General features: G+C 42.8%; 1 protein-coding gene across 3 annotated transcripts in view; it reads left to right on the top strand.

The window, feature by feature from the left end:
• Positions 1-2,617: 2,617 nt before the first annotated feature.
• SOCS5 (suppressor of cytokine signaling 5) overlaps positions 2,618-14,278 on the top strand; it is a 28,916-nt gene continuing 17,255 nt past the window's right edge. For 2 of the 3 annotated variants that reach the window (XM_058020779.1, XM_058020782.1), the window contains exon 1: positions 2,923-3,011. The gene's annotated coding sequence lies outside the window, so the exon portion shown is untranslated. Of the gene's footprint in view, positions 2,715-2,922; positions 3,012-14,278 lie in introns of those variants that run through there. The other variant, XM_058020780.1, reaches the window with a different exon arrangement.

The following is a 14,278-nucleotide window of genomic DNA, read 5'->3' on the forward strand; positions in this document are numbered from 1 at the left end:
GTCAGTGTTGGATAACTGCAGAAAAGACTCTTGTGGTTTAACCCCTGGCTTCATCCTCTTTCTATCTTCCCTTCAGGTATTTATACACCTGAGTAAGATCCTCTTCTAAGCCTTTTCTCCTCCAGCCAGAACAGCCCCATCTCCTCCATCCCCTCTTTACAGGAGAGGTGCTCCAATCCCCTAATACCTTAGCGACCCTCTGTTGAGCTCTCTCCAGTAGCTTTGTACCTCCCTTGTACTGGGGAGCTTCGCAGGTTCAGCCTCACCAGTGCTGAGGACAGGAGCAGAATCAACTCCCTCAACCTGCTGGCACCATGCAGCCCTGGATGCTGCTACCCTTCTCTGCATCAAGGGAGTGTTCCTGGCTCGTGTTCAACTTGGTGCCCACCGGGACCTTCCCACAAAGCTGCTGGGACAGCCCCCTGCACGTACAGGCACCTGGGGCTGCTGCTCCCTTGGTGCAGGACTTGCATTTTCCCACGTTGAGCTGTTAACCAGATCCTGGCTATGCTGGCTCTATATTTATTTTGCCTGTTGTTGCTACGTGTTAGCACATTCTTTCTTGCACTGTTTATGTAGGGCTGCCAAGTGGCAATTCAGCTGCATTTGTGCGGGGTGCACATGAATCCTTCATGAGTGCTACCCCACTCTAGAAATGTAAATTCACACACTGGCCTCATCAGTATCATTTTGAATGCAACTAACATCCATTAGCTATGTTTCATTATATTTTTCATCCTCTTCCAAGGTGCAGAATTGCTTATACAGTGTATTATTTAATCTTTGGGGTTTTTTGCTTGTAATGTAGATGCTAGGCTGTGTTCTGTATGCTGAAGTATTTTAAGTTGTCTCTTCTTCAGGCTAATCCAGGGTGGTTACCTCAAAATCTGCTCACAGGGCAAGTGCTGCCCCTTCCCCTGGAGCACTTGGTGGCTTCCACTGAACTTGTTTTAGTTTGTTGAGATTTTCCTTGCATTTTGTGACCCCAAACTGGATGCACTATTCCACAAGTAACTGAGCAGAAATAAATAATCTCTTTCTTTGGCCTACTGGCTATGCTTCCAATAGTATGACCCATGCTCTTGGCCTGACACCAATGTGCTGTCCAACGAGACCCCACATCCTTTGCTTCAAAGCTGCCCCACAGCCCATCAGTCTCCACCCTGTGTTGTTGCAGAGGCCTGTTCCTTCCCAAGTGCAGGACCTGTCAAATTTCCTTGTGTTCATCCTTGCTGGGTTTCACAGGCTTCCTATCACGTCATTCCCCACCCGGTCTACATGCACTTAAATGGCAGCTCTGTCGTTCAGCACTCACTGTTCCTGCTTAGCACCACCTGCAAGCTTGTTGAGCACACGCTCTGTGTCCTCCTCAGAAGCCTCTGAGAAAGATGCCGAGAGAACCGGCTCCTGCCATTCTCTGCTTGCTGCTGCCTCCCAGTAGAGTAAACCCTGGACCCTTCCCTTCGAAGGGTCCTGCATCCTTCCTCATCTGAATGCACCGTAGTGTCCCAGTGTGCCTGCCAGACACAGGAAAATGTGATATGTTCTGTCACTTGGAATAGCAGCCATCTTTTTGCACTGGTGCAGCAGAGAGCGATTCCTTTGCCGACGCGATCGGATGTTCCTTCATCTGCGCTTAGGCCAAGCCATGGATGTGCTCTCCATTACACGGGGGAAGGGAGATGAAACTGCTTTGAATGGGGTATTGCTCCCAACAGCACTGTAAAAAGGCCAATCACTTGGGTTTTTTTAAATTTTAAAAGTTTAATAGTAATAAAATGGTTATAAAAATAGTAATACAATTCGAGTAATAATAATTTGGACAATTTGAATTAGGACAATATGAGACAATAGAAACAAAGAGTTATGGACGCCCGGGTACCTTTTTCTGGGCAGCACAGGCCCGAAAAAGGGCACACGTTAACGAAGGATTAACCCTTAAAAACAATAGCCTGTTGCATATTCATACATCTCATACACGATGCATAAATTCCATTCAAATACAGGATTCTGTCTGGTCATCGTCAACTTCTTCCTCTGAATCCTAACAGCGCCTTCGAGGTGGGAAGAAGTTCGTTTCTCCTGATAATGGGGCAATAAATCCTCTTTGAAAGATTCAGGTGTCCTGTGGCTGCTATCTCGCTGCCAGTCCTTTCTTTAAAAAGAGTATCCTACATAGCATAGTTTCTATTTTAACAATTTTTATAACCTAAAACTATATTAAACACAATACTTAAGAGAATTAATACAGCATTACTTTCTAACACAACACATATAATATTCATTTTAATATTTGCGAAAAGCCAATCCTAAAATACGCATTTTCCACAATACCGACGTGTTCCAAGGGCCTCCACGCGTTAAGCTGTTGCTGCTCCCTGCAGCGCGCAAGGAGCCGCCGGCAGGCGCAGTGCCGGGGCGGTCCCTGCCTGCGCAGCATCCGGCGTCCCGGGAGCCGCACTGTGAGAAGCCACCAGCTTTCCCCCGCCGTTCCGCTCCGCTCCGCCCCACCCCTGACGCCGGCTGTCGCGGGGAATTCCGGCCGCCGGCGGGGCGGGGGCTCCGCTCGGCCGCCCCTTCCCCGCCGCCCGCCCCCGCACGTGGCTCCGCCCGGACCCAAGATGGCCGCCGGCCGGCCGCCCCATTCCCGGCGCGGGCATCGCGCCCGACTCCAAGATGGTGGTCAATGGAGGCCACCGGAGACAGCCTAGCGGGTCAGTGCGAGCGCCGTGCCCCGGTTGGCTGGGCGACGCCCCGCCCCCGCCAGCCCGCCGCTCCCATTGGCGCCGCGGGGGGCCAGGCCGGCTCTCATTGGCCGGCGAGGTGTCGCTCCCGGTGTCTCCGCTCCGGGGCCCGGGGAACTATTTTACATTGGGCGGAGGGAGGGAGGGGGCTCGGTCCGGTCGCTCCGGGAGCGGCACCGGCGGCGGGCCCGGGCTAGGGATGCTACGGGCGCTGCCCCCGCCGGGACGGCGCTGAGGCGCTGCTGCCCCCGCCGGGACGGCGCAGCGGTAGGTGCTGCCTCCGGTCGGGGCGCGGGCGCGGCGGGCGGCCGGGCGGGCGGGACCTGCCTGCGCCGCTCGCCCCCCGGCGGCCGCGGCCCCGCTGCCGCTCGCCGAGGCCGCGGCTCCGTGCGGGAGGGGGGCGGGAGCTGCCGCCCTGTCCCGGCCCGAGGGCGTCGGGGGCCGGGAGAAGAGACGGCGAGGACTGGGCTGTAGCCGCGGCCGGGAGAAGGGCGCCTGGGGCGGGGGAGGCGCGGAGCGGTGCGGGGGGGCGGCTCCGTTCGGTGCCGGCCCCCGCTGAGGGCTGGAGCGGAGCCCCGCGAGCGGGCATCGAAGCTGCCCGGCCGGACGGCGCTGCCCGGGGTCGGCACCGGGGCCATGGTGGGGCCGGTGCGGGAGCAGCGGGGCGCTCGGCGCTCTCCTGTGCCCCAGTCTGCACGCACGGCTTGTCCGTATGGAAACGTCCTGGCAGAATGACCACCGAAGGGACCTCGGCGCGGCCAGGCTCCCGTTAACCCCCGCTGCGGAGCGGCGTGCGCTGGGCAGCGGGCCGGGCTCCCTCGTGAGAGCGCATAAAAGTTTGCAAGTGGTCCTTATACGCATCTGATTCGAAGTTGTGAATGATTTCTTGGAATTGTAGGAACAGTAAATCGAGTTATTTCTGCTGTTGTTGTTAACTTTATACTTCAGTACTTGCACTGAATCACAGGAGCTTAATCCCATGGAATACATTTCTGTCTCTGAATATTTGTTTCATCAGGGTTGTGTATAATCTGGTGATGTGGTTTTATGAACCCAGCATGTACAATAGTCTGTTTCCATTCCCTGAATACTTACAGAATCCTCCCCTCTTGTATTTTTTCCCCTCTCCTGTAAAGCTTGTTGAAGTTTTCTGCACTGTTTCTGATTGTAAGCAATACATTTTTATGCTGTTCATCATGTGGCACCATATCCCATACTGTGAGGTCTGATCCCAGGCCATACCACACAAACCAAAGATGCTTTTTCACTGGAGCTAATTCCAGTATTGTTTGGGAATGTTACATCCATAGAAATCTGGAAGTGTGATCCGTGCACCTCAAGACCTTGTGTCATGCAAGTTTGTGCCATGAGAAGCTTGTGCTGAAGATCTCATGCAGCTCTCAGCCTGAGCATAACCCCTGTTACCTTGAATATCCTCAGCTGATGAGTTTGCTGCAGTGAGACACTTGAAAGGAGGCAAGTTTCCAAGTTAGCAACCTCCTACTTCATTCAGTTGTCAGTCTGTAAACCAGGATACTCAAATGGACCTCATATCGAAGCAATAGCCTTAGCAATAGAGTTTCTGTCAGAACAATCCAATTCTTTACATTTCTGTACATGACTAAGTATGGCAGAGTGAAATATTTGTCAGTCCAAAGCAAGCGACAAGAAAGAGAAAACAAACCAATTTTGTGACCTGGTGGACTGAGTGGATGAAATCTGTTCTGATTTTCCAGTTGGTCTAAATGCCCTGCCTCTGCTCTGGTTTTCAGCATTGCATTAGCAATACAAATCAGGCAGTGAATTCAGACAGTTGGGTAGCAGTAGCTTGACATGACTTCATGTGTATGAGAGCATTGCAAAAATGGCTGAATAAGTCCTTGTAGGAATATCTAGAATTTCTCTTCTGTTGCTCTTTTAATGATGGCAGGTACATCTAATAAAGAGGGAGCAAATGCAAGGGATTAGAAATCAACTGTGTTCAAGCAGAAAGGGTTTCTTTTAAATCTTCTTTGCAACATGTGAAACCTGTCTCTCTGCAGCAAGGTTCTAGAGAGATGACTGTTCTTCAAATTAGATGTTTCCTTGATGGACATATAACCAAAGATGGTATAACATGCATTTTTAGGGCTCATTCATTATGCTTAGAGATGGATTTTAGTCTAATCAAACAACAGTGATGGTTTTTATTAATAGTTGTAAAGCATCTCATCCTGTGATAGCTTCCTGCAAAATAGCTAAATTTTTGATAGATACTTCGTGGATTCAGATCACTCCATGTAACTTCCATACAGCAATTTTACCTATTCTTAAAATTTAGTTAAACTGGTGATATTTTATTTATTGTTGCAAATAGTGAAAACAAATGTAAAATCTAAACAGGATGCCTTTTTGTTTACTAAATTGTACATTCCTGACTTCATAGATGAAATAACTTGATGTAAAGGCTTCGTCATAAACTCCTAAAATACTGATTTTTATTCCAAAGTATTGGAATAGGTTGGCTAGTTAAGTAATTCCTGAATAATTGTCTGCTTTAGGCTGATTTCCTTGGCTTGTTTTCCCAAGAGCTGTGCTTCCTAGTTTCAGCCTTAGGGGGAAATGAGCACTTGGTTTTACCTGATTGTGTTTGTGCCTAGAGGCTTCCAGGGGGTGCAAGGTTTGGTTGTACAACAAGCAGTGCCTCCCCTCCATCTGATCATGGCCTGCACTGTACTGAGTAGCCCTCTGTCTTCCAAAGATATCCACCTAGTTTAAAAGAACACGTTTTGATTTATGGGATTTGAGGTCTGAAGGATGATCAGCTTTTCTGATATGCTGACCTATGCATTAGTTTGAAACAAGCATGCAATTGCTCCATTAAATAAGAGGTGCCCTGGAGTGATATGTATTTGTGTGGTTTGCTTGTTGGGCAGCTTATTTTAATCTTTGAGCTATATCTAGTTAAAATGTTGTATTTAAAATTTAGTAAATGTATGCTATACCTTCTGGAGCCCTTATACTTTGTCAGCTTGATAAATTAACTTTGACACACTGAATATTTTTCACCAGCTAACGTAGCTGTTAGTTAAGTTAAATAAAGGAGAAGAGCCCACATGCTCTCTCCATGCATACAGCTGGACATTTCTGTTAAATTTTTCAACAAAAATGTAATTTTGATTGGTTCTTAAAGCTTCATGAATACACTAATTGGTGAATCATCTGATGTGCAGTTTAGTTTCAGGAAATATGAAATGGCTCACTAACTTTGTAGTTACAAGATTATGCAGACCTTCTGAAAATCTCAGTAAGAAAATGTGTGCAGTGGTGGTGGTTGATATTTTTGGCTGTGAGAGAGGTTGGCTAAAACTCAATGCAGTTAGGCATAGTCTGCACTAGTTTATATGGTAGGCACTCACTTGAAGAATTATCTGGAAGGAAGAAGGAATAATTTGACAGGCTTATCTGCTCTCGGGACCTTATCCAGATTTTGGTGAAGAAGTTTGCAGTCAGGAACCTCTTCTAGCTCTGTAACAGGTCCTGAACATAGTTGCTTTTCACCCTGTGTTTTTATAGTGCCGTGGTTGTTGAATTCTTCAGCCTTAATGTTGGACAGCTGCAAAGCATTTAAAGCCTATCTATGAAAGATTGGGATAAGAAGGAGGGGGAGATGGAGGCTGGCCCAGATCAGTAATACTTCTTGAGGACTCTGAAGTATTTTCTTTATGTAGCTGAATACAGTGTGTTCAGGGCTAGCTGGAGACTCCTTGGTTATGTACTGCATTATCAACTGAAGCATTTAAACCAGTACTCCTTTTTTGTGAAAGTTTGAATCTTTACAGTAGTTGAAGGATCAGAGAAGTCAGAAATTTGGTTTTCTTTTTGTTGCAGCAGAATAATAACAATTTCAGTGCACTACATAACTAGTCTGTGTAAACTCAAGGTTTTTACAAGAAGTATTTTACTGCTGTTGTGGATCGTGAAGCATTCCTTAAGATACTGTTGTATTGCAATACCTGTGGTGAGCACCAGTTTGTAAGAGGCAGAAACTTTTACGGTTTTTGTAAGTGCTTCAGTGATTTCAGACTGGAGCACATTTACAGAGGTGAAATTTGAGATGTTGCTTAAAAATTGAAGTGGAGTAGGAGCAATCAAAAATAATTTTTCTGCAGTACTAAATCTGATATGTTTTTGTTCCTCCTCAGCAGAATGAATTCTGATAGTAATTCAATGGTCAGCCTGGCTCCCAAATGAAATAACTTGGGCCTCATTGCTCAAGACTCAAATGTCAGTCATAGGATTAAGAATTGTAATTCTGGGATAAAAAATGTCTGGGGCTTACTACCTAATATTCCCATTAGGCTAGTAGAGACTCAGGGACAGCAGTTGAATGAATTAGACTTGATCAAAACTCTGATGAAAATTGATCAAGAGAATTTCTTTGACTTTTTGGCCTCTAATAACAAAAATTTAGCTTGCAGTGGTGCTTATGCCAGTTTGACTTACTTAATTTTATTCATGGAACTTGCCCAGCTAAAGATGAGCATGTTTAATGGGGTAGACCCTGTTTCTTGAAAAGAACTTAAACAGGGAACTTCCATCTTCAAGACGTCTCTAACTTCTGATTCTTGGGATTTCATCTGCTTAGGTACATCTAGTTTTATATCAAACTACATACTCTGCCTCTGTACCTTGGGTTTTTGGTTTTGCAGCAAGACATGTGCAGCACTGTTTGATTTACTGACTGATTTACTTGTGGAAAAAGTACCTATTACTGAATTTTGGTTTGAGGGAGATTTTATACTTGGGGTCTGTGAAGGAGGCATTTTAATCATTCCACTAGTGCACTAACTCATCAATTTTATCAAATATATATTTTTTTAATTTAAAATTTGCTCAATAAGTTCAAATTTCAATTGAGTTGTGTCTTGCAGTGTTTTTGACTTGGTAGATATGATTTTCCATTTGTTGGTCTTACTCTTGGCTTGGAAGAGGAAGGCAGCAATGTATTTTTAAGCTGTCAAAGCCTTGCGGTGGTAAAATTATTAACAGTTAAGATTGAGAGGTCTGGCTAAGGGGTTATCTTTACTCCAACAACATTCCTTTCAACCAAAAGCTAGTAGTCTGATTGTTTCCAACTTTGCATCTCAGACAGGATAATACCAGGCCGCCCCTGTAGGCTCCACCACGAGCCATCTCCATGTTGTCACATTATTTAGTGCCAGAGTCCTCATTAGATTTATGGCTGTTTAGCAGCAGACCTAAGGAGTCCATCCCTCCCAGGGAGGGTACCTGGCTTTGTTAACATTGATGTGATTGCTTTTCCTTGCCTTTCTCTGAAACAATGTATGGTTTGGGGGTCTGCAGCTGCTTGGCAGAGAGCCAGGAAAGATGCTCTCAATGTTCTCTCACTGTGATCGTGGTTAATAAAGCTTCTGTTTGACCTGTCTTAAATTGCACTTGTGTTATTACCCGCTTGGAGTCTCCAGATTCTCTGACACAGTTTCTCCATTTTTATTCAACCAGTTGATTTAATCCACACTGTTCTAATTTCTTTTTTCCTCTGCATTAGTTGGTAGTGGGTTAAGGGAGACCAACTCTGGGCTGTGTGACAGGGCGTGGGGGTACAGAGGGGTGATGGTGTTACGTTGTCCCTTCAGACTGCAGTGACTTGTTCTCTTTTAAGTCTCATCCAGCCACACTCTTAAGGTAAGAAAAGTCTCTTTTCAGTGAGTGAAGTTTCTGCTGCCAGTATCTCACTGGGTATTTTGGCAGGTTCTTGCCAGCAGTTTAACTCATTTGGACATTTGACATGATCTAAAATTTTGGCAACAAACCCGATCTTTGATTTTTGCTTTAGTTTTATTGTTCATAGTACATTGAGACCTTAATGCAGATTGTCACAGTGATGGTAGATTGGAATGTAAATCACATTTAAAGTTTCAGTATCAAACCAGCTTTATCATCAAAAATGTGTGTGGTTTATCTACCAAATAAGTTCCTCATATTTATTGTTCTTAAGATTTGGTAAACTTTACTTATGGAAGCAAGAGCTTTGACAACAGGAGCTCTGGTTCTTACAGATGTAAAACAGATTATGTGTCATAATTTAGATTTAAATTAAGAGATTGAAAGTATTGATTGTATAGTATATCTTGGAGAATGCAGAAGTACTATTTCTGGGTTTAAAAACACTGAACTGCAGAGTACTGACTCTGTGAAAGGATATGAGGACTGTGTTAAAAAATAGTTCACCTGTTGTTGTATTCTCTACTGAGCAGCATGTATTGGCCAGACAGGATTTTTATTAGGTGTACCCTGTGATGGTCAGGGCTATTCTTATGTTACATCCCATTACTGTATTTCAGGAGTGTGTTGTCTGCCTGTTAGTATTTGCTGACATGATTAGCATATAGCCTGGTTCAGCAATTAACAAATTCTGTCCCATCTGGATTATGACATTGTAATTGTTGGTTTCTTTCCATAACTTAGTTCTCTTTAGTTGAGAATGTTTGAAATGGTCTTTTTCAGAAAATCTGGCTTTATACTTGACACTTCGCATAATGTGCACTAGTAAAGTTGTAGAAATACTGATTTTTTTTTTAACCCCTATTCAGTTAGTCTATTTGAGAAAGAAAATCCATTTTTTGTTCTTTATTAGAAAGATAACTTAGCAATTAGTCTTCCAATATGACAATTCCAAATTAAATTCTCTTAGGTCTTCTTTGGTTCTTTCATGTCTGAGTTAAATTATTTCCAAATTCAGTTAATCTGCATAGTAGTCTGTATTATAGAGGTACTTTTATTGAATTGTATTCTAGCAAAAGTTATTTTAATAAACACACACACTCTTTCAGATTGACCTGATGATGTTCTATTTCCCTTTACTGGAACTAAAAAGATAAAATCTGGGAATCAGGAGTTTTAATGTTTATAATGCTCAAATAGTTGTGCTGTGAGAAGTGAGAAAGCTTTGTGCCTCAAGAGTCTGTGTTGCCCAGTATCAGTTCTCATGTGCAGATGAAATGTCTTTGTTTTCTCAAATTCCTTTGGGTCTGAAGCATTTGCTGGAGGATTTAGCATTTTTGTTGGTAGAATTGTTAGTCCCCATGAGCATACAACATGGCTTTGTTCTCTCAAACTCCTTTAGGAGTGAAGTGTCTTTCAAAGGAATTACAGTGGTCTTGTCAGAATGATTGTGACTTTTACATTCAAAACTGTCAAGTAATTGCACACACTACAGCTCAGAGTTGCTTATGAGGGCAACTGATGACCACTGTGTTAAACAAATTTTCTATTTTGATATTTGTCCAACAGTTGTGAACAAAATAAATGAGGTTTGGTGCCTTAAGGTCCAGACACAGACCAGTAGAGCAACTGGTGTCTGAAATAGTAGTAGGCATCTTGTATCTTAGATCAAGGTTTGGACTTAGATTCAGTGTGGCACTAGATTTGGAAAAATATTGTGTTCTGTAGTTCTGTATAATTCAGGAAAAACTGACTTTTTGTTGATTGAACTTACACTTCCTTTCAGGCCAGAACCCGATTTCTTAAGCAGCTTGAAAGTTTGAAATGTCCTTGCTTTGAGTTGTTTGGTTTGCCCCTTCCCCACATTTGATGATCACTGTTGTAGTTTTTGGTGCCTGATGTTTAGCTTTTTTCACAACTAGTTTTGATCAGAATTTTAAAAATGGAAAAAAATAGCAATGTACCATTGCTTGTCTCTTTGACAGTACCTATATTTAAATACATATGGAAATCCCTGTTGCTAGTGTGCTCTATAGGAACTTTACAGCCCTTTTTCAGCAATAGCTTATGTGGGTAGAAAATATTCTCCTGGAGTATCATAGATGATAATAGATAGCAGTAACTGCAAATCTTCAGCTTATTTTGGGAATGGTTTTTAAGGTAGAAATTATTTGGGTTTTAGTCCTGGAAGTTCTTGCTTATAGGCTCAAAAATTATCACATAATGAAATCACTTTTTTTTTTTTTCTGTTATGCAAATAATTCAGTAGAAGCAAAAACTTCAGAATGTCTACATAGCCCATGAATTCTATATTTTTAAGCGTTAGTCAAATATGAAATGTTCATTCATTTTGCACCATGATAAGCCAATTGTTTTAATGCTAGTAAAGTTAATGTGGCATACTAGTAGCATATCTGTGCATGGTTGAGGAATGTGTGATCCTTGTACTTGCTTTAAAGCCTGTAATAAGTGAAAAGAATCTTGATTTGACAGTTTCAGTGACAGTGGCATGTGCAATTTCACACAAGTTTCCTAATGGCACACCTGCAGTGGGGTTTTTTGTTTTCCTGAGAAATACAAAGACACCACGATTTTTCGTTTGACTTGGTTCATAATTGCAGAGAGCAATAAGTAAAACAAACCTGGAAACTGTAGAGAAAAGAGAATAATGTTATGTAAGGAGATAAAATGCCATACAGTTACAGTTTATGATTTGTTCTTTACTATGAAATTTCACGAAGTCTTATTTGTCCTTTTTAATAATAATGCTTTTTTTGGACAGAGATTTGATACTGCAAAGATGAGCAAAGCAGAAGTTTTACTCTTTTTGTTATATAGTACAAATGTAGAAGGAGAATGTTCAGGGTTTATTCTCAGTTTTCCCTATGAACTCCCCACTTGTATCTCATTTTCTGGGTTCTCACAAATGCTGGGCTTGGTTTCTTCTTTCACTTGTAGACTTGCTTTTCTTTGTACTATTAAGTTTTAGCTGGAATGCCAGAAAATCTACTTTGCAATTTAATTTTGGCTGACTTCAAGAGGGTCAGTAATTACAGTTACTGTTTCCAGCAAGTTGAGTTTTTCCAGAAGTCTTTTTATGAAGAATGTGACTGTGGATTAATTGAACGTAAAAATGAGTCAAAAACTTTTTTCTGCCAAAGGCAAATATAGGAATAGGTGCTAGTAAGGTTTTCAAAACTGTTACCTAGGTAATTTGTAGATGTAGTGTGAGCTGCTGCCCAAAGTATAAAACTGATTTAATTTAGTGAGGAAGTTACTGGAGTACAGCTTACCTGTAAAATAGACAGCCATTCTCTGCAAGTGTTTTAGTTTTCACTCTTAGAAGCAAATTGATGTTGAGATATTTTTAAAACCTGCTGCTGCCAGGCTTCCTGTCAACAGTAAGGTCGTCATCTCTAAAGCATGGTACCCTGTCTTTTTTCAAGTTATTCTGAATTCAGAGGGGACAGTAAGTTAGCAGTTGTTGATTTAAGAATATGCTGACATCATGGATGACATACCTAAGAGAACTTCTTCTGTTCTGCCTTGCTTGTTTGTGTGCCTTCCTGCAGTCTGGAGGGCTGAAGAGGCAGCAGTGGTGCTCTGAGGCAGCAGGATGACGTACTTTAGTCATTCAATAGCGTGTGAGAGTGCTCAGCTGATGCCTCTCTTCTGAAGGATGTTTAGTTCTGTGGTTTCATTAATCACTGTAAGTTTTCCTTATGCCCAGGATGCACTTTTCTTTTATAAAAACATCATAGTCTTGCTATAAGGAATGATCCAAAGGGAAGCATTTTGCAAACATAGAGGAGTTTGTTGTTAGCATGGGAAAATAGTCTTGGTCTTTGCTGTTGGAAACCCTTGTGATTTGTAGATAAGAATTGTGGTGTTACAGATACAGCTACATATGAAAACATTCTGGTCTTTGATTTGGGACAGTGATGAAAGAAAGCCAAATCTCCAAAAGAATGTCAGTGTACAGAGGTAACTCTCTTTTACAAAATCTTGCTAGTGGGCCTACCAGTATAGCACTGTTTGCAAATCCTTTAAGTATAGCTGAATGCAGTACTCCTAATCTTTGTTTCCCACTCATTTAGCTTTCCATGTTATTTTGTCTTTTTACTAATTTTGGAGTTGAACTGTGTATTTAGCTCTAAAGGGAAGTGATGCCTCTATGCAGGAGCTGAGCCTGGGACTCAAATAAATATGTGTACAAAGTTGCTACTCAAAAGGCTTTGCACAAGCAGACCTGTCCTGTGTGTGCAGGAGTCAAATAGCTGGGGGTAAACTGTGTGTTCATGCACTCTGCTTGTTGTGGGAGCAGACAGAAAGACAGACTTGAGCCTCCTTGGTGAGGAGCAGCAGCAAAGGAGCGTACCATGAAGTAGAGGCGGGCAAGAAAGCTGGTGCAAGGCCTGGAAGCAATGTCCTGTGAGGAGCAGCCAGGGGCCTTGGGCTTGTCTGCTTTGGAGACAAGGAGGCTGAGCATGACCTCATTGTTCTCTACAGCTCCCTGAGAAGGGAAGTGGAGAGGGAGGTGCTGAGCTTTTCTGCCTGGCATCCAGAGATGGGATGTGTGGGAATGGTTCAAAGCTGCTCCAGGGCAGGTTCAGACTGAACATTGGGAGGCATTTGTTCAAACACTGGAACAGGCACCCTAGGGAGGTGGTCAATGCCCCAAGCCTGTCAGTGTTTCAGAGGTGTTTGGACATTGCCTTTAAAATGTGCTTTAACTTGGTCAGCCCAGAATTGGTCAGGCAGTTAGAGCAGGTGATTATTGTAGGTCTCTCTCAACTGAAATACTCTATTCTATAGAACAAACAAGCTTAAAAAAAAAAAAATAAACCAACAACAACAAAAAAGAGTAATTAGACAAAGGTAACTTTGTACCAAATGTAGCTGTGTTCAAAGGTATTGCAATAATTTTAGGCTGGGTGCAGGTAGTGCTGGTGTGGTGATACTTCAAATAGCTTACAATTGCCCATCGTGGGAGTTGAACAACAGTGACTGGATGTAAAGAGTTAATGGCCTTGGCTGTTTCTGGTTTTACTTATATGTGATGGAATTTAAAAAGAATGTCCAGGACTGCTTGTAAGAGAGTCAGAAGAGTGAAGGAAAAATACTGTCCTTGTGTATTTTCTTACTGTTGAGGTGGGGTTTTTCTTTGAGGGGTCTGATCTTGTCCTTATGGACTTTAGCTCCTGTTTGCTGTAGGCCTAAAAGTCCTCTACTGTCAGTATTAACTTAAGAGAATCTTGTCCCTGTATATGCCCATGTTGCTTCACTTGTTTGCTCTCTTAGGATGGAGCGTGACATTGTTTGGGATCAAGGCTGTGAAGTCTTCCAGTTGAGTCTGTCTCTGAGGCTTGCAAAGGTCACTCTGATTTACCTTTAGATTTTTTCAGGAAAAAATAAGATGGTATGGAGTGTTAATGTTACCTGATCACAGTGAGTAAACAAGCAATTGGAATTTTTAGAAAGGAAGATATTATTATGTTTTATTTGTGTTTGCTGGCTCCATCCTGTGCTGTCATTTCACTGAACCTGACACTGGTCATCACACAGATAACTAACTCTTAGAGTGTCCAGCTGTTCACCCAGCAGTTTGCAAAGTCAGAATGCACAATTTGAATGGTTTGATTTTGTATCATTGACAAAGCACCCTGTTTTGTTATCCAGCTGTAGACTTCTGTAACAAAGAGCATTGCTGGTTAAGTGAAAGTGGGAGTTCACACAAGTCATTGTTCCCAGTGGTGTTCTTCCTTCATCTGTTTCTTCCACAGATAATAGGAAGTGTTGGAAAAATT

This window comes from Melospiza georgiana, chromosome 3 (assembly GCF_028018845.1).
Source record: "Melospiza georgiana isolate bMelGeo1 chromosome 3, bMelGeo1.pri, whole genome shotgun sequence".
In the NCBI taxonomy this organism is placed as follows: domain Eukaryota; kingdom Metazoa; phylum Chordata; class Aves; order Passeriformes; family Passerellidae; genus Melospiza; species Melospiza georgiana.